General features: G+C 56.4%; 1 protein-coding gene across 1 annotated transcript in view; it reads left to right on the top strand.

Moving 5' to 3' along the window:
• SEPTIN9 (septin 9) overlaps positions 1–17,525 on the top strand; it is a gene marked incomplete at its 5' end in the record, with an annotated part of 105,617 nt that overhangs the window by 45,286 nt on the left and 42,806 nt on the right. The gene's annotated exons all lie outside the window — the stretch shown is intronic.

The raw sequence follows: 17,525 nt of genomic DNA, 5'->3' as shown, positions 1-17,525 counted from the left end.
GACCTTGGGTGCCTTCCAGAACCTTTTAGCTTCCTTATCTAGGAAAAGGGGAACTAACCGTCTCTACCCCACAAGGCGGGTGGGGGCAGCATACGCGGGGTTCAAGGAAAGCTGTGCGCCCTCGATGACCTTTTGAAGCAGTCTGGTGTTGCTGTGTCCTCATTTTCAAGATGCAGCCCTGAGAGGTGAGTGCACTGACCCCGGTCACACAGCAAGAGTCTGGGCTGCAGACAGCAGTGATGGAAGGGAGAATGCTGGAAGCATGGGGGCGGGGATGGGATGTCAGTGGAGGGAGGGAGTGCCTCCCAGCTGGCGGGGTTCAGCACTTCACAAATATTTAATAAGCGCCTACTTTGGCTGGCGCCTGGTGGGCTCAAGGAAGGCAGACGGAGGGAGGCTGGAGCCGGGCCTGAGTTCAGATTCTGGTTCTGCAACTGACTCTTCCAGGCTGGTTGTTTAACTACTCCGAATTCATCTCATCGTTTGTAGATGGGGGGGGACACGTGTGGGGATTTAATGGGATAACGTAAGAGGTGGCCATGGCGCAGCCCTGGGCACACAGTCAGTGTATGATAAATGCTAAGTGCCGCTACTGTTGACAGCATCGGCCACGTTTCATGGGTGCATCCCGGCAGGCCTCCCGCTCCATGAGCCTGCTTTCCCGAGGCTGAGCGTGTGGGTTGGTGGCCGTTAGCTGTGTCCACCCGCGGCCTGACCGGGCCAGTGGGCACATGTGGAAGGCTCGCTGTCTCTGCCGCTGCCGCCAGCACTCACGGACCGTGCCTGGGCTGCCCACTGGTTCCTGCAACTGCCTGGCGGAGCGCTGGGCTGGCACCGGCATGGGCTGTGTGTGGAAGTTGCCGGACGCCTGGGCTGCCGTGGCTCCGTTGGTGGAGGATCTGCGGGACGATTGCATCGTTGGGGTAGTGGCCGAGAATCCAAGGGGACCTCAGAAAAGGCCATGGCACCTTGATGTGGATGGGCTGCTCTGGGCTTCGGGCACCCAGGTGATGTCTGTCCTCTTGGAGGGGCCAGGAAGGCTGGAAGCTGCGTTTCAGTTTTCTGTGATCAGAAAAGGGTGGCTTCTTAGGGGATGCGTTTGGGGACAGTCTCCTTCCCGGAGGAGGAAGGGTTTGGGGAATAAAAGGCTGGAGACGGGCTGGTGAGGGATGGAGCTGGCGAGGGAGGCTCGGCAGGGTTTGGTTGGCGTTCTTTTTTTTTTTTTTTTTTTTTTTGCGGTACGCGGGCCTCTCACTGTTGTGGCCTCTCCCGTTGCGGAGCACAGGCTCCGGACGCGCAGGCTCAGCGGCCATGGCTCACGGGCCCAGCCGCTCCGCGGCATATGGGATCCTCCCAGACCGGGGCACGAACCCGTATCCCCTGCATCAGCAGGCGGACTCTCAACCACTGCGCCACCAGGGAGGCCCTGGTTGGCGTTCTAAGCAGTGAGGGCAGAAGCCTTGCAGAGATCCTGAGAGCTGATGGGACTCAGGTCCAGAGAGGGGAGGGGCGTGCAGTGGCCACACGGCGGGCGGGGGCAGATTGGGGGCAGGCTTCTGGGACCCACTCTGTGCTGCCGTTTCGGGGTTCGCCTCCAGAGTTGTGGGCGGTCTTGGTGTGCCGCTAGTGGAGCCAGGACCACTCACCTGTGAGCTGGGCTTCGTCCCGTGACATGAGCGCCGTTCGTTCCCCCGTTGTTCAGGAGGAGTGAGGCTGCGACGTCACGGGGCCCAGCCAGGGCTGTCTCTGTGCCTGACTGTCCCCGCACAGGGCGAATGGAGGGTCTGAACGTGCTGGCTGCGGCCTGCCTTCCTTCCCACTGAGGCTCGTAGCTTGTACGTGCCTTGCAGGAGCCTGGCCCGTCAGGGTGGTCCAGGCCAGCCTGGAGCCCTGAGGGTCTCTAGGACAGTGGACAAGAGCTCTCCTTGCCTGCTTTCTCTCCTGCTGCAGAACTGTGACCACCCCTGTCCCATTCCCCCACCACTCAACAGTTGTTAAATCCTTTCCCGGCACATCCCGGGGACGGGCTTGAGCGTGGGCGCTTCTGGGCTCTGTCGATGCCCCACATCCTCTTCCGCGGCAACAGCAGACCCTGGGAGCCTGCTCTGGAGGGCTTGGCCGTGGGGTGCACTGCCCAGGCAGAGCTGGGCTTTCTCACCCGGGAAGTCGGTGTACAATCCCAGGTAGCCTCATTTCGTGGCGAGAGAAAGAGGGACAGTGACTTTTTTGGAGACAGGAGCTGGTCCAGGTAAGAAGCCACCCTCCCAGTGCCCCCAGCTCCACTCCCTGCCCCGGTGGTGCCCCTGTCCCCCCAGCTGTGGTCTCACAGGGCACTCCACCTCCAGCTTCCTCTCTGAGTCTCGGCTGGTCAGTAGGGGGCAGTGGAGGCCTCAAGTCCTCCTAGAGGACTGGGCATAGTGCAGGAGTCTTTACAGATCTGTCCCCGGAAAGTCTCTCGCATCACAACCACAGTGTCTTCCCTCCCTGCTAACATTTTTCCCGGGGTCGTCATGCCTGGTGGAGTGTGTGGGGGGGGGCACCAGGCTGTGGACAAAGCAGAGCTGTGTTGACACAAACTCCAGTTGAACCCATATCCTCCCTGCAACCCAGAGGAAGTAACCTCATGGCAGGGCCGGCAGAGCCAGGGCTCAGCTCTGCACATGGAGGAGGGTCCAGGCCCCTCGGAGCCCCCCGGGGAAGACCCAGCCCAGTGCCTGGCTGACAGATCCTTGGAATGTCCCATCCACTTGTCTAGGTGATACAGTGGGCAGGTGTTAGCACTTCTGAGAAGCTAAGAAGCATCTATCTTCCTGGTTGAAAAACAATTTTATTGCGATTTTAAAAATTATGCCTCCTTACGACAAAAATAGTTTACTTAGAAAGCCATAAATAAGGCAATCAGTTATAACTGCATTCTACAGAAATAATCACTGTCCACGTTTTGGGGTTTTCTTCCAGTCTTTTCCCTACACATATACTTAATACAAATGATTTTTTTTTTTTTAAAGAACAAAAGTGGGATCTGACACTTCTCCCTGCCACTGACAAGACTGCCCCTCACTGGGAGATTTTCCTCACTCTTGGCCCAAGCCTTGCCTCATAAAGGGATGGGGATAAATTGCCCTAGGAGGGTATGGGCAGTTGAAGAACCATCTCATGGCTGGTGGGACTTGGAAACAGGCTGAGGAGTTTTGGCAGAGGGTGGACCCCAGCCCAGGGTGGTGGGCAGGGAGGGGATGCTTGGATGCTTTCACTTTTTACTCCAGAGGGTTATCTGTGAGGCGGTGTGAGTGAGAGTGTGGCCAGTGTCTGGGCCATGACCTTTCCTGGCAGCATGACCTTGGCCAACACACTTTGTTTCCCTCCGTAAAATGGGCTAGTAGAGACGCCCGCTCAAGAGATGGTGTGAGAACCAGGCTTGCTCATACACGCAAAGGACTTAGGGCGGGCCTGGCATCACCACCGCCATTGTGGTAAATGGTACTTTCACTGTGTTCTATCTGCATCCCTGTTTCTCTCCTCCATGGTCAGGCTCTCATTCATTTGTTCGTTCATTCATTCACCTGCTGCGCCCTCCTCTGTGCCGGGCCCGGAGCTGAGGATGATGCCTTACTCCCTGACCCCGGGGTTTCTGAATGGGAACGTGATGATCTTGGAGATTGGCCCACCAGGCTGCCCCACTGCCCCCTCCTCAAGGGGGACACTGGAAAGCTAGCAGGGAAGGGGGCCAGCTCTATCCCTTCGCGCTGTGTGACCTGGGGCAAGTTGCTTAGCTCCTCTGTGCCTGTTTCCAAATCTGGTAAAGGAGGAGAGTCATAGGGAGGCTCGAATGGGGCTTCCCTGAGGACCTAAGGGGGCTGCGTGTGCGGCTCTGGGAACAGGGCCTGCACTTAGTGAGCACTCACTCAGTGTTAGCTGTGGACGTAGTTGCTGCTCTGAGAATATTCTTGGATCTCCGGACCCTGACAACTGTGGATGGAATGCTGTTTCTGGAAGCCATCAAGGGGGGCACTCAGCGGCTGCAGGAACAGTTACTGACTTGGGAGCCACGGCCCAGAGCACAGTCACTGTTCTCGAGAGGGAGGCTGGCTCCCCTGGAGTCCCTCCTCCCAGAAACTTCTGTCCTCCTCCGCTTGAGCAGGGGGCAGTGGGGGCTGGTGGCGGTGTGTCTGGACGGCCCTTTGCAGGAGTCGGGTCATCTCCTGCTCTGATGGCCAGGGCCTTTCCTCCCTCGCTGCTCTGGCCTGCTGTGCTCTCAGCTGCTATGACAGGAGGCTTTGGCTTTGAGTAACAGAAACCCCAACTCAGAATGGCCTGAGCTCCAAGGAGAATTTGCTGCTGCACAAAATGAGAAGTCCGGAGCCTGGGCAGCCCAAGAATGCTATGGAGGACCCTGCGTTCAGCCATCCTTGGGTGTGGCTTTGTTCCCGACTGGTCCCCACGGTCACAGATGCTGCAACATTTGCCAACATGGCCGCATTCAGAGGAAGTCGAGCCCCCTTCCTGTGGGCCTCGTCCGCAAGCCGGGAAACCTTTCCCCCAAGCCCCCGGGCGCCCTCCCTTAGCCCCCGGCCATAGGCTGAGCCCCAACCTGATGGCTCCTGCCCCGAAGCACGCAGTGTTTCCAGGCAGCTCAGGGAGGAGAGTGAACCCCTGAACCAAATTAGGGTCGGCCGGGCAGGGCGGGGCCGGAGGAGGGAGGGACCACGTGTCCTCTGTGGCCACTGTCCCTTGGCAGAGGGAGCAAGGAGGGACAAGGCCCTTTGACTAGCTGGGGTCCGAGTAGAGACGGTGCCATCACGACGGGTCCTTCCTGACCAGGCCTGTACAGCCACCACAAGCGGATGAGCCAGGCCCCATCTGCCACCCCAGGCTGAAACGGGGGCCAGCCAGCCACGCCGGAAGCAGCAGCTGCGGCTCACGGTACCGGCCGGCTGGCGTTCTGGGGCGAGAAGGTTGGCTCGGGCTGGAGCCCGACCTCTGAGCGGAATCCAGCTGTCCCAGCGACAGGCTGTAGCTAATGAAACGCTGGGACAGATCGGCAGGCGAGGGGTGCGGGCTGCCCCCTGCGCCCCTTCCCTGCAGGGTGGGTGGGAGGGCACCCCGCTCTTTCCCGGCCCCCAGCCTGCCCTCCCTGGGCCCTTCGTGTGCCTGTCGGCTTCCTTCCCTGCCCCCTTCCTGCTCCTGGCACAAGCGTATGGTACCGATTAGGGCCTTCCGCCCCCTGCTCCGTGGACGGCCAGAGCCAAGCTTGTGTGGTGCCTCCCCGACCAGCGGGGTGGGGCTTCCCCAGCGCACAGCCCTCATCTTCTGGGTTTAAAAACCAGACTGTGCGTGTGTGCCCGCGCGCGCGTGTGTGTGTGCGTGTGGGGGCAGGAGAAATACTAAGCTGCAGCCCATCTGCGTGTGTGTTTCTCACTTTTCCCACTTGTTTAAGGGCCTTTGGCTTGGTGTTTGCAGGCCGAGCTGCCCGTGCTCGCTGGGAGAGGCAGGCCCCTTCCCCCTTGATCCGGGCTGTTCCGCTTTGGCCTGCTTCCTATAGGAGCTTCCCTAGAACAGGGCCACGCAGCGTGGTGGCAGGACCAGCTCGGGCTCTGGGCTCCAGCCCGTTAGCCGTGTGCCCGGGGCTCCCCCGCACTTCCCCTGCCTGGGCCATACTCACCGTGTCCTCCCAGCAGGGCTGCTGGGAGCATCGCTGGAGGGAGAGGCAGAAGGGGACAGGGAACGTGCAACATAGAGGGAGCGGGGTGGCGGGCAGGGGTGGCAGGGCCCCATCGGCCTGCGGGGAGAACCTCCACGGCCGCGGGCAGCTCCGTGCTGCCTTGGCTTACTCTGGTAGCCTCAAGTCCGAGGCATCCCTGTGTCTCCCCCCGGCAACCTCCCATCACACACACACATGAAGTAAAGACTCGTTGGGAGGAGGGAGTGTAAGGCGTGGGTTTGATGAGGAGAGGAGGGATGGTTGGATCTAGACGTGGCGGGCTTGGGGCCTCTGTGACAGCTCCTTCAGGAGGGTGGTGGGTCACTGGGAACCACGGCTGGGCTCCAGCTGTGGCCGCCGTCAGCAGAGGGCCTAGAGGACAGGAGGGCAGCAGAGGATGCTCCGCCTCCATTCTCCAGGGCTTCAGGTTGCCAAGGCCGGACAGGATCCCTGATGACCGGGACAGCAGTGGCCAGTAACCAGGGCTGCCTGTGGAACCTGCACGGTCGCAGGGCTCTTTACCTGGAGTAAGTACAGTACCTCATTTAATCCTCTTATCAGCCCTGCGAAGTCCATTCTGTCATTATTCCCATTTCACAGATGAGGAATCCAGGGCACAGACAGGTTAAACAACATGCCCAAGGCCACACAGCTGGTGGGTGTGGCGGAGGAGGGTTGGAATTCAGCAAGCCTGACTCCAGAGCCCCTAAACCTCCTCAGACCTCTGGTTTCACTCCCTCTTGTCTCTGAGGCTCAGAGAGGGGCTGGTGACATGGCCAGGGTCACACAGAGGGTTAGTGGCAGAGGTGGAGTCATGTCTCCCAGGCCCTGATGCTGCAGCCTTTCTTGAGCCGGTGCTTCTTTGGAGGCGGAATGGCCCACCCATCCTTGGGGTGGGGCCAGAGGTGCCAGCAGTGGCTGGTCTGCACAGCCCAGTCTCCCACACGTCGTTCCGGAAAGTCATTAATACAGGATCGATGGGGCAGCTGGGGGGAGACGGACGCCTTCGCGCTAATGAACTGTTACAGTTCTGCGGGTGCCTTTGCGTCTCACGGCGCTTCACCTTTTGCATTTGTTTTGTGTGTGCCTGAGCAGCACACGTTTGCAAGCAGCTCCGTTGGTGTCTGAGCCCTGCCTTTGTGTAATCGGTGATGCGCCAACCTCTTGGGGCTTCCTTTCTTCCACCCGCAAAATCTGTGCCCTGTCTACCTCGTGCAGGGCAAGAGCAGAAAGGCCCTTTCGCAACCGAGTGTGTGTCCTCTTAGCCTTGACCGTGTGCGCTTTCATGCCTGGGGCGTCGGGGAAGGGCGGCGGCCTCTGCTGTCCACGCTCCTCAGCTTGGTGGCCGTGGAGTCCACCGGCCCTGCCTGCCTTCCTGCCCTGCCGGCCTCTATGGGGAGGATGCCCGCAGGAAGTGAAAGAGTTAACAATGGATCCCTCTCCAGCTTTCCCAGGAAAAGGGCAGGAACTGCGAGGCCTCCTCTTCAGAGGAAGGGGTGGGCGGGGGGTGCGAGGAGAGCTAGCTAGCTCTTCTGCTCAGGCACCTCCAGCCACCCTGCATATTCAGTTCCACCGACTTCTGCAGACCAGCTGTTCAGAGCGAACCCAGAAGGCGGAGGGAGGGTTTCCAATAAGCAAAGCGGACAGAATGAATGTGGGATTCATTACTGGAATTTGGCAACGCAGAGAGCCTCACTTTCTCCCCTGAGATAGGATGGGGGCAGGATCCTGCAGGAGTCGGAGGCCCTGGGTGGGAGCCAGGGGGTGGGGGGGGTGGGGCCGGAGTCCCTTCCCTTCCCCCACGACTGAGCTCCGGGGCCCCTGCTTCCCTTTGCTGCGGCTCGCCCTTCCCCTGAGAACCGCGGGCTGGAATCACGTGCCTGCTTTCCTCCACTTCCCTCCTGCCCCTGCGGAAGAGAATGGCTTGGCCCCTTTGGCCCTGGCCACCTACGGCCTCCTGTTTGGTAGAACTGGCCTTTCTCCATGGAGGCTGGGGCGGGCGTGGGCAAAAGCCACTTCCCGGCAGCCAGGCCAGGTCCTGGGAGCAACTGAAGGCAGCCGATGCCCCTGCAGGGAGGGCTGACTGTCCTGGTGTTGGGAGGACACCCGGGAAAAGGCCAGGGGGCCACTACGTGGGGGGGTGCCACTGGGTTCTGGAAGCTTTGTCTTGCAGACCAAAGCTGGAAGGGGCTGGTGAGCTGCTCTCTGTCCTCTGTGGGTGCAGGAGGCAATTCATGGGATCCCCTGGCCCCGATCCCGCAGTTTATGGAGGAGGAAATGAGAGGCCCAGAGAGGCAGAGTGACTTCCCCAAGGCCACACCCCCCCTCTCTATGCCTCCCCGTGTGGCAGCTACTGTGATGCTGTGATTTGGGGCCCCTCGGCCTGTCCAGCGTGGACGCCTGATGCAGCAGTGTTTGGAAAGTAAGACCCCTGGGAGAGAAGTGAGGCCTGTGGTTTGGGCTGTCAGGAACCAGTGGCCTGGTTCCCGGGAGCAGAGTACTGACCCCTCGCCCAGGCCCCACACCCCACACCCCCGGGACCTCTCTGCCACACAGCCGGAGTGACCTGGGCTCGGGGATCCCAAATTCATCTCGCTGGACACGAGGCTGCCTTACTGTGACCAGTTCTCTCCCGTGGTGGAAGGGGGCTCTCTGTGCTCGAGAGGGTCCCACAGTGAGGTGGGAGGAGCTTGGCAACCAGCGAGCCAGCGAGGGAGGTGGACTGCACTAGCTTCCAGTGGTTCTGGTGAGGGAGGAGACCGTGGACAAGGTGGCTGCCACCATCGCTGTGGCCGTGGCCTGTCACCCTTCTGGGGCGGCCAAGCACCACGCTGGGAGAGCCCAGGTGAGCCCCTGGAAGAATCATTGGTCCCGAGCTGAGGATGGAATTTCTGGGGAGGACCTTCTGCAGCCCTGGCCCCTCTTAGGTACATTATCCCAGTTTACAGATGTGCATAACTGGGTCCCTCAGGTACTGAGTGGTGGGGCCAGGATTTGAACACAAGCAGGCAGCCTGCTGGGCCTGCCATCCTCCGCTTCATCTCCTTTCACGACCTGGGTTAGTGGGGTCGGCAGAATGATGATTCCTAAAGATGCCCGTGTCCTAATCCCCAGAACGTGTGACAATGTCTGGTCACAAGGCAAAGGGGAATCAAGGCTGCTGATCAGCTGGCCTTAAAATAGGGAGATTATCCAGGATAATCTCGAAAGATTATCCTGGCTAATCCACACAGACCCAGTGTAATCACAAGGGTCCTTAGAAGTGGAGGGAGGAGGGAAGCGAGTCAGCATCAGTGATGGAGTGTGGGAGAGATTCCACTGGTCACGCCGGCTGTGAAGATGCTGGGAGGGCCAGGAGCTAAGGAATGCAGCGGCCTCTAGGAGCTGGAACAGGCAGGGAAACGGATTCTTCCCTGGAGCCTCCAGAGGGAACCAGCCTTTGGTTGTTAACTCAGTGAACCTGTGCTGGACTTCTGACTCCCAGATCTGTAAGATGAGGAACCTGTGTTGTTCTGAGTTACCACGCTGTGGTGATTTGTTGCAGCAGCAGCATGAAGCAAATACAGTTAGGAAGTGGTGATCCTCTTCTGGAAGAATTCAGGAGGAATTCCCTCTGTATCCTGAGCCCTGGCAGATTCTGGGTTCCCCTAGATGCTCCCAGCCCTGGAGTCCACAGGATGCTCCCCCAGGCAGGGCAGGAAAGAAACCAGTTGTGAAACTGTTTCCCTTTTATACAGATGAAGGCAAGGGTGTGGGCTTGTGCACCTGCCTCCTTTTTGTGGCTTTTTCCCACCCCCCAGACTTAGAATTCTTTAGCTGCAGGAGACCCCAGGGTTCATCTGCTTGATTTGCAAGTGAGGAAACTGAGGCCCAGAGAAGTGAGCCTGCATGGCCAGGGTGTGCCTGGTGGTGGTGGAACGTTAGCGGGTGTGAACTTCCAGGGAGAAAAGCGGATTGGCCTTGGGGGGCGGTGCGGGCAGCTGGAGGAGCAGCTGCTGCAGCATCTTCCAGGTGCCCCTGCCTTGGCAGCCCTGGGAGCCCCGGGGACCAGAGGATGTCCAGGCTTGGAGGCCGTGGCCTGAGATAAGAGATGGGAAAGTGCCAGGTGTCCTGCCTGGGGTGGAGGCTTCCTCTGCAGGTGCCACTGGATTGCAAGCCCCGCCTTTCCCCATCAGCACCCATGGCCAGCAGCTTACAAGAGATAGGCTCCTGTCTCTGGCCATGAAATAGTCATTTTCTGAGCTGCGTAGGGCCCAGGTGAGCAAATCTCTGCCCCCTGACCGCTGTGATCATCCTATCCTGGGGTCTGGAAAAACAGCCCAGATGACACTTAGTGATAGTTTTACAGCCTCATCACTTGCCCCTCTGCAGCTCACACCTCCCCTGGCTTCCTGAAAGGCTTCCCTGAGGCTCCCCTGAGGCTTTGCTGCCAGGCCTTTGCCTGCAGGTCCCTCAGCCTGGAAGGTCTGCTTTCCCACAGGGGTGGGGCCTCTTTTCGGATTCTCTAAGAACAGCCTTAGTGCAGTGTTCTCAGGCGCCGCCGCCGGCCCTTGCTAATTGTTGCCAGATTCCTTCGCTTTGTGTCTTCTCCCTGAGGCCAGGATCCGAGTGGGCAGGGCCTCTGTGAGGCTCAGCCCCCGCCCCATACCTGACAAGATGCCTGCACGCACTACACGTGTGCATGGTATGAAGGAATGAACAGTTAGGTTGTGAAATCATCCAATTCCCATTTCTAACTGGTACATCATGATAAAATATGTGTGGCATTTCACAGTTTGAATATACTTTCGTGGTGTGTGAAAGATCGAAGTGGTTTTATTGCGTGATTCATGAATCAGGCAGCATCCCCTTTAGCAACTAGACGGGAGCTCCCTTGAATGTACTTAAAAAAATATTTTTTTATTTTGAAATAATCTTAGACTCACCAGAAACTGCAGAAGTGATAGGAGAGAGTTCCTGTGTACCCTTTTCAGCTTCTCCCCTAATGACATATCACAGTACATATCAAAACCAGGAAGCTGACGGTGGTACAAGAATGTTAACTCAGCTACACACTTTACTCAGTTTTCACCGGTTTTACAGGCGCCGCCCCCCCCCTTTTGGGGTGTATGGTTCTTTGAAATTCTATCACGTACATAGGTTCATGCAATCAGGAGACAGAAATGTTCCATCACCAGTGAAGGTTTTGCCTGGTTTTGAACTTTATCTAAATGTTACCATACAGTATACTTTTATTTTTGGCTTCTTTCACTGAATCTTATGTTTGCAGCATTTGTTCCTTTTTTTTTTTTTTTTTTAATGTACTTTTAAAAGAGAAATTTTCCAGAAGATCTTTTGGATCCACCATTAAGGTTTTGAAAGCACAGTTACATGAAACTCATCGGTAATCCAAACTCATGTCCATCAGTAGTCTCTGCTGATTCTTCTCTGCGCTTCCGCCGGGGAGCTGGCAGACACTGCGTTCCTGCAGGCTGTCTTCCCTGCTCCCACGCCCGTGGAGGTACCAAGAAGAGGCAGGGAGGCATCTTTGTTGGAGCGTCTGCTTGGGTGCCAGGCTCAGCGCCAGTCTGTACCATCTGTACCGGGCTTAGGTGGCTCAGTGCCATCTCTTTCCTTTTCATCTTCCTTGAATTCTGGTGAGGGAAGAACCCCTTCCCCCTTTCGACAGATGTGAAAATCACTCGCAAGAGATAAAGAAATTTACCCAAAGTCACTCAGCTGATAGGTGGTGGAGTCAGATTGGAACACCCATATTTCTGACCTCTAAGCCTGGATTTCCTGGATTTCCTGGGAACTTGGGTGGCTTGGACTGCAGGCCCTGGAGCGCTCGTAAATGAGACTGCTGGCCCCTGGGCAGGGAGGGTCTGGCACAAGGGGATACCCAGGTTTGTGGAGCCAGCTGGGAAGGGTCAGTGTCCCCTGAGTAAACAGCCGGAGGTCATGTGCCCGCTGTTTCACAGCCTTGAATTTCCTGAGCTGCCAGTTCTGGGAGGAGAGAAAGGAGAGGAAGGAGCTGGGCTGGGCTGGTTTGGGCCCAATTCCCAATTAAACAAGCTGCTTAGTTTCCCATGAGGGGCGGTTTTTACCTGCCCCAGGGTCTTTGCTGAAGGGAAGAGGGGTTTCAGGCACCCCAGTTAAAAGTGGGTCTGGGACTCACAAAGCCTCCTATCAGACGCCCTAAGCAGCCGCAAAAGCCCTCAGCCCTCACGCCTGACACCCAGGCCTCCGCCCCGAAGGAAAAATAAGGCTTCTTCGGCTGGGGCATTTTCTGCCAGGTCATGACAACGGGCCTGGAGTCGCCAGCTCCCCTTGGTTAGAAGCTCATGTGGTTTTCAAAGCACTTTGACATGGTTAGTTCAAACCACCCTGCCCAAAACCCCACAAGGGAGGGCAGGAAGTTTGAGCCACCCTCCTCACGAGCAGCCAAGTAGCAGGTGGGTTCATTGTCCTCGGTCTCAGTTGGGTAAATGGAGGCTCAGGGAGGTGGCACCTCATCTCTGGGGCCACCTGGCCAGTTAGCCATGGGTAAGCTCAGGGCTTTGATTCCCCAGTGCCTGCGAAGATTGCTTGCATTTAAAAAACACAGGCACTGTCTCAGTGAACACCTGGGTGCTTCTGTTTAACCTGAGAAGCAAATATTTGACAGTCCTGTTTCCTTCCTGTCACCAGACACGACCTGCATCCGTATTTATTTATCGTTCCCATGTTTACTTTAGAACTTTTACTACACGCCTCTGTTTCTCTCAGTAATGTATGCTGTTGTTTTACACGTTGCAAAACGACATAACCAGGAGCATGTTCTGTAAGTAGCCTTCTGAAGCTTACTGTATGTGTGAGTTGAGGTCATCTGCACCAGTGCCTGTAGTTCTGGCCTGTGCATTTTCTCTGCCAAATGGTAGTCAGTGGGCAGATACACTATAGCTTTCTATGCTCCCCTTGATGGACATTTGGGTTGTTTTCATATTTTTTTGCCTTTATAAACCATGCTGCTCCGACCATTCTTGTGTCCCCTGGTAATTTAGGAATTTGGACTTCAAAACCTTATTCCAAGACCTGTGGCTGCCCCAGGTAAGCTACCCTCCCCCTCTTTGGGACTCATGTTCTCCACTCCCACCCCTCCCTAATCTGTGTCCAGAGAGGCTGGATTGGTCCGATGTCTGGCCTAGAGCAAGAGCAGAGAGCTGATGGGCTTTTAAGTCTAAACCAGGGTTTCCCAAACTGTGTTCGCTTCGGGCTCATTCATACGCATTAGAGAGGCAAAGGGGCTTCCACAGTCCAATAAGTTTGGGAAATAGTTAAAGACTTTGAACTTTTAAAAAACTCACATGGTAGAATTTAGTTCAAAAATATATTGAAATGTATTTGTAAATATCCAAAAGAATGACTGCAGAAGGTAGCAATTGCCAAGTCTGTTTGACTGCGGAAACCTTTTGGGATGGGAGCATCCTGCAGAGCAGGTTGTCCTGCTTTAACAGACTTTGAGAAACGGGTCTAAAGTGCTGGCTGTGGGTGGGGAAGATGCCGGTCTGCAGTGAAGAGGGTTTTTTTTGGGTAAATATTGGGGAAGGAAAACTTTTCCTCTACCCTCTTAGATTCAGTCTTTGGGGGTCTGCAAATTAAACTGACGAGCCACGTTAGCAAGAGAAACGACAGACTTAAGCACGTACATAAGGGAGTTCACAGAAAACTGTGACTCAAAGGGGCGTTAGAATTTGGGGCTTATATACATACCTTCTTCGTAGGGGAAGGGGAGGGCAAGAGGAGCACTTACTGGAAAACAAAAGACTCCGGAAAGATAAATGGGCCCTTAGGAGGAGAGAGGGGATATAGGGTAGTTTTGTGAGAGTATCTGGTAGGTGTGGTATGCAGACTGCTCTGCTGTGATAGAGTCAGTCTTCCCTGGGTTGCTCAGGGGAGGGGATTGATGACAATTGCATTCTTCTGGAAGGCTCTGCTTTTAGGCAGATAAGATTTAAGGAACTTGAATGCCTTCTGTGCCACATCTTAGGCCGCAGTAGTGTATCCTGGACCCCTTTCTGGGTGTCCTTCTCTTGTTCTCTTCCAGGTGCCAGCCAGGCAGTGGGCAGTGTGGAGACCCTTAATAAAAAGGCCAAGCCTTGCACATTGAATTGGCCGGGGTGCCTCTGGCCCGGGCCCCCACCCACCCACTGCGGGAACTGTTGACCCTCCCACTCCCACCCCACTCACCCCCCCCCCCCCGTGTGTCTCTTGGGCACACCCAGCTCTAAAATGTCAAGATCTCAGCAAATCTCAGGGGTGTGTATGTGTCTGTCAGTCCTAACGGTAGTTCTCAACCTAGGCTACCCATTGGAGTCCCCTGAGAAATCTTTTTTAAATTACCAACCCCTAGATGAGTTAAATCAGAATCACTGGGGTGGGGCCTGGGCATCTGTATTTCCTAGAGGCTCCCCTTGGAATGGTAGTGTGCCACCAGGCTTGAGAACCTCTTTTCAGAGGCCAAGCAAATACCATGCCCTTTCTGCTTGCTTAGCCCCTACCCCCCGGTAGAACCTCAGTCCGCCCTTCTAAATACTAAACCATGTATTGTTTGACTCAAAAATTTACCATCTTAGCTGCTAAGGCTTTTGTTTCCGTCCTTATTCTGTGAAGGGTAAGGAGGTCCAGAGTGTCACACGTTAATGCCGGCCTGGAGCGCCCCCACCTGGCGGTCCTCCCTCCTGACACCCTGGAGAAAGCCTTCGGGGGTCAGACACCCCTGGTGCGATAGACGTCCTTGGTTTCTGTTTGAAATCAATTCAGGATCTGATTGTTTTGTTGCTGGGTGTTCAGCATTCTGGAAGGAGGATGGGGTGGTGGGGTTGGAAATGTGCCGGGAGCTACAGCTCAGCTACAAAGTATCCTTCACACCAGAGTAACAGAGTTGGCTGCCAACGAGAGTTAAGATATCATCAAATAATTTCTGACACATTGTTGATTTAATGATAGCTTTTCAAGAGGAAAAAGAAATGTGTATGAAAGGTGCCTGCGAGGGGAAGATGCAGCCTGACAGTGGGGGTGGGAGAAGCACTTCTTACAAAGGAGGAAATGGGGCCTTCCTGCCGCTGAGTTCCACAAACATTTATGGGGCCACTACCTAGGAACCCAGGAGGAGGTAAGTCAGCCAGGCAAGTGCTCCGGGTCAAGATGTGAGGTGGGAAACACAAAAGGGGGCGGGGGTGGTCACATCTGATGGAGAAACATCCTGAGGGCTTCCTGGAAGTGGTGACTTATAACGGGATTTTAGATGGGGTTTGGGAGACTACAGGGCCTGGATGAAGAGCATAGGATCCTTAGAACACAGTATGTTTGGAGATGTGGCTGGCGGGAAGGTGGTCAGGGCCAGAGGCGGCGGCAGTCTGGGGATCGTGGCTGAAGCTGGTGATGGAAGTAAGGCCGGCCTCTCCTCTCCTCGCATCTCAGAGGAGACCACCGTGTGCTGTCTAAACCCCTGCCTTGGGGGATGAGAGTGGAAGGTCTCCCAGAGAAGTGCCCTTCTAGGAGGGGTGCTTAAAGCATGCCACGTGCTGCCTCTGAGGTCAGATGGGACGGAGGAACTGGAGGCTGGCCATGAGGATTTTTTCAAGAGGTCGGTTTTAATGGTGAAATGGGCAGAAGCCAGATAGCAAAGGTTAAGAAGTGAGTGGGTGGTGGGAAGGTGGAAGCTGCAGTGTAGACCAACTGTTAAGAGGCTGGATTGTTCAGAGAGGAAGAAAGCAAGCCTACAGTGGAGGAGGGAGCTGGGCCAAAGGAAGGGGGCTGGCCTTATTTTTGAGATGAGGGGCAGCCTGAACGTTCTCCTAGGTCAAGTTGAGAAGGAACTGGAAAAAAAAGATGTCAACCCAATGTGACAACTAGCCCCTGCAAGCGTTGCTCTGCTGCAGAGAGAAGCTGTGCGGCAGGGCCCTCTCTCCCCCGTGCACGCCTGGGCCTTCGCTCTGGGGCTTTGGGGGTTACCCCCAGGAACGGTCGGGGCTTGTGTGTGTGTGTGCGAGCACCTCTCTGAGGTCTGCCTGCCTCTAGGCAGGGGGCTCCCCACCCCCCCACCCCTGGGGGCCTGTGGCTGCGTATGCTCCCTGCCCACTTCAGGCCCCAGGCCGCCCACACTTCCAACCCGCCTAGCCCTTCCCCTGTTCCCCTGTGGGGGGAGCCCAGCGAGCTGCCCACAGAGGAGAGGGAGGGATATTTTTCTTGGCAGTTGACAGGAAGCATCTGCTGCATCCCATGGGGGTCTGCCCGGGGTGGGTGGGAAGAGAGTTGGCAGGTGGGCTGCGCTTTGTGCTCACCACCGGGCTTTGGGCTTGGCAGGAGGAACGTTTGGGACCTGGGAACTGGGGTTGGGGGGACGGTACGTGTGTGCATGTGTGTGTGCGTGAGTGTGCATGAGACAGGGAGGGAGGGAGGGAGGGCGGATGCTGTGTAACCACTTCCTCCCCTTCCACTGCTGCTGCATGCTAGAGCAACCGTCTCGGGCATCACATGAGTGCCCCTGTCCTGCAGGGCGGGTGACTCCCGCAGAGGCTGCTATGCTCTTCACCCAGTTGGCCCAGCTGCAGGTGGGAGCCCCGATTGTCCCTCTGTGGTTTCCAGAGTAGGACCCTGCTGCAGGACAGCTGATCAGTGCTGCCGCCCCTGGCGACCTTTCTGTTGGGGGTTCCCCAGGGGGGATGGTGGGCTCTGCTCATGGGCAGGTGGAAACGGCCCACAGCATCCTTTTCCAGGACACCATGGGACCCCCCTCTCCACTGCACGGCAGCTGGTGCCCAGCGAGGGGAGCTTCCTTAGTTTTGTGGGGGTGAGTCCAACTCCCTCCCCCAAAACCTGGCTTACACCCCATTGGGTCTGGGAAGGGTCCCGCTCATGGATGCACGGCCTGGAGCAAGTTCCCTCCAGCTCTGAGTGTTTGTTTCTTCATCCTAACATATACGGGTCGAGTTCCAGACTCCAGGGCTGTATGAGTTTCCTGTGGCTGCTATAACAAATTACCACACGCTCAGTGGCTTAAAACAATAGAATTTATTCTCTGGCAGTTCTGGAGGTCAGAAGTCTGAAATCAGGGTCACTGGGCTAAGTCGGGGTGTCAGGAGGGCTGGTTCCACCTGGAGACTCCAGGGGAGCGTCTGTCCTCACCTCCTCCAGCTGCTGGTGGCCGCTAGCACTGCTTGGCTTGTGGCCACATCCCTCCACTCTCTGCCTGCATCATCACACGGTTATCTTCTCTATATTCTTCAATTTTCCCTCTGCGTCCCTGTCATAAGGACCCTTGTGATTATGTTTGGGGCCCACCCAGATAATCGGGGTCCTCTCTGCATCTCACAATCCTTCATCACCTCTGCAGCGTCCGTCCTGCCATGTAAGGTAACATTCACAGGTTCCAGGAAGAGGGGGCATGATTCAGCATCCCCCAGGGCTCCTGATTTGTCTCAGGGCCCTTCTAGTTTTAAGGTCTAAAACAGGAGAAGAAACTGGCTCAAGTGAAAAAAGGACACGGTAAATTCTTTTCTCTTTAATCTACCATGAACTTATTTGCATTGTTGTGCAACCATCACCACTACCGAGTTCCAGGACACTTTCATCACCTCAAAAGGAAACCCCGTATCCATGAAGCAGTCACTCCCCAGCCAACGCCTGCCCCCACCTTGGCAACCACTGCTTTCTGTCTCTATAGATTGTTTTGTTTTTGTGTGTGTGGTACGCGGGCCTCTCACTGTTGTGGCCTCTCCCGTTGCGGAGCACAGGCTCCGGACGCGCAGGCTCAGCAGCCATGGCTCACGGGCCCAGCCGCTCCACGGCATGTGGGATCCTC

This window comes from Hyperoodon ampullatus (assembly GCF_949752795.1).
Source record: "Hyperoodon ampullatus genome assembly, chromosome: 19".
NCBI lineage: Eukaryota > Metazoa > Chordata > Mammalia > Artiodactyla > Ziphiidae > Hyperoodon > Hyperoodon ampullatus.
This window is presented reverse-complemented; position numbering and strand designations above follow the sequence as displayed.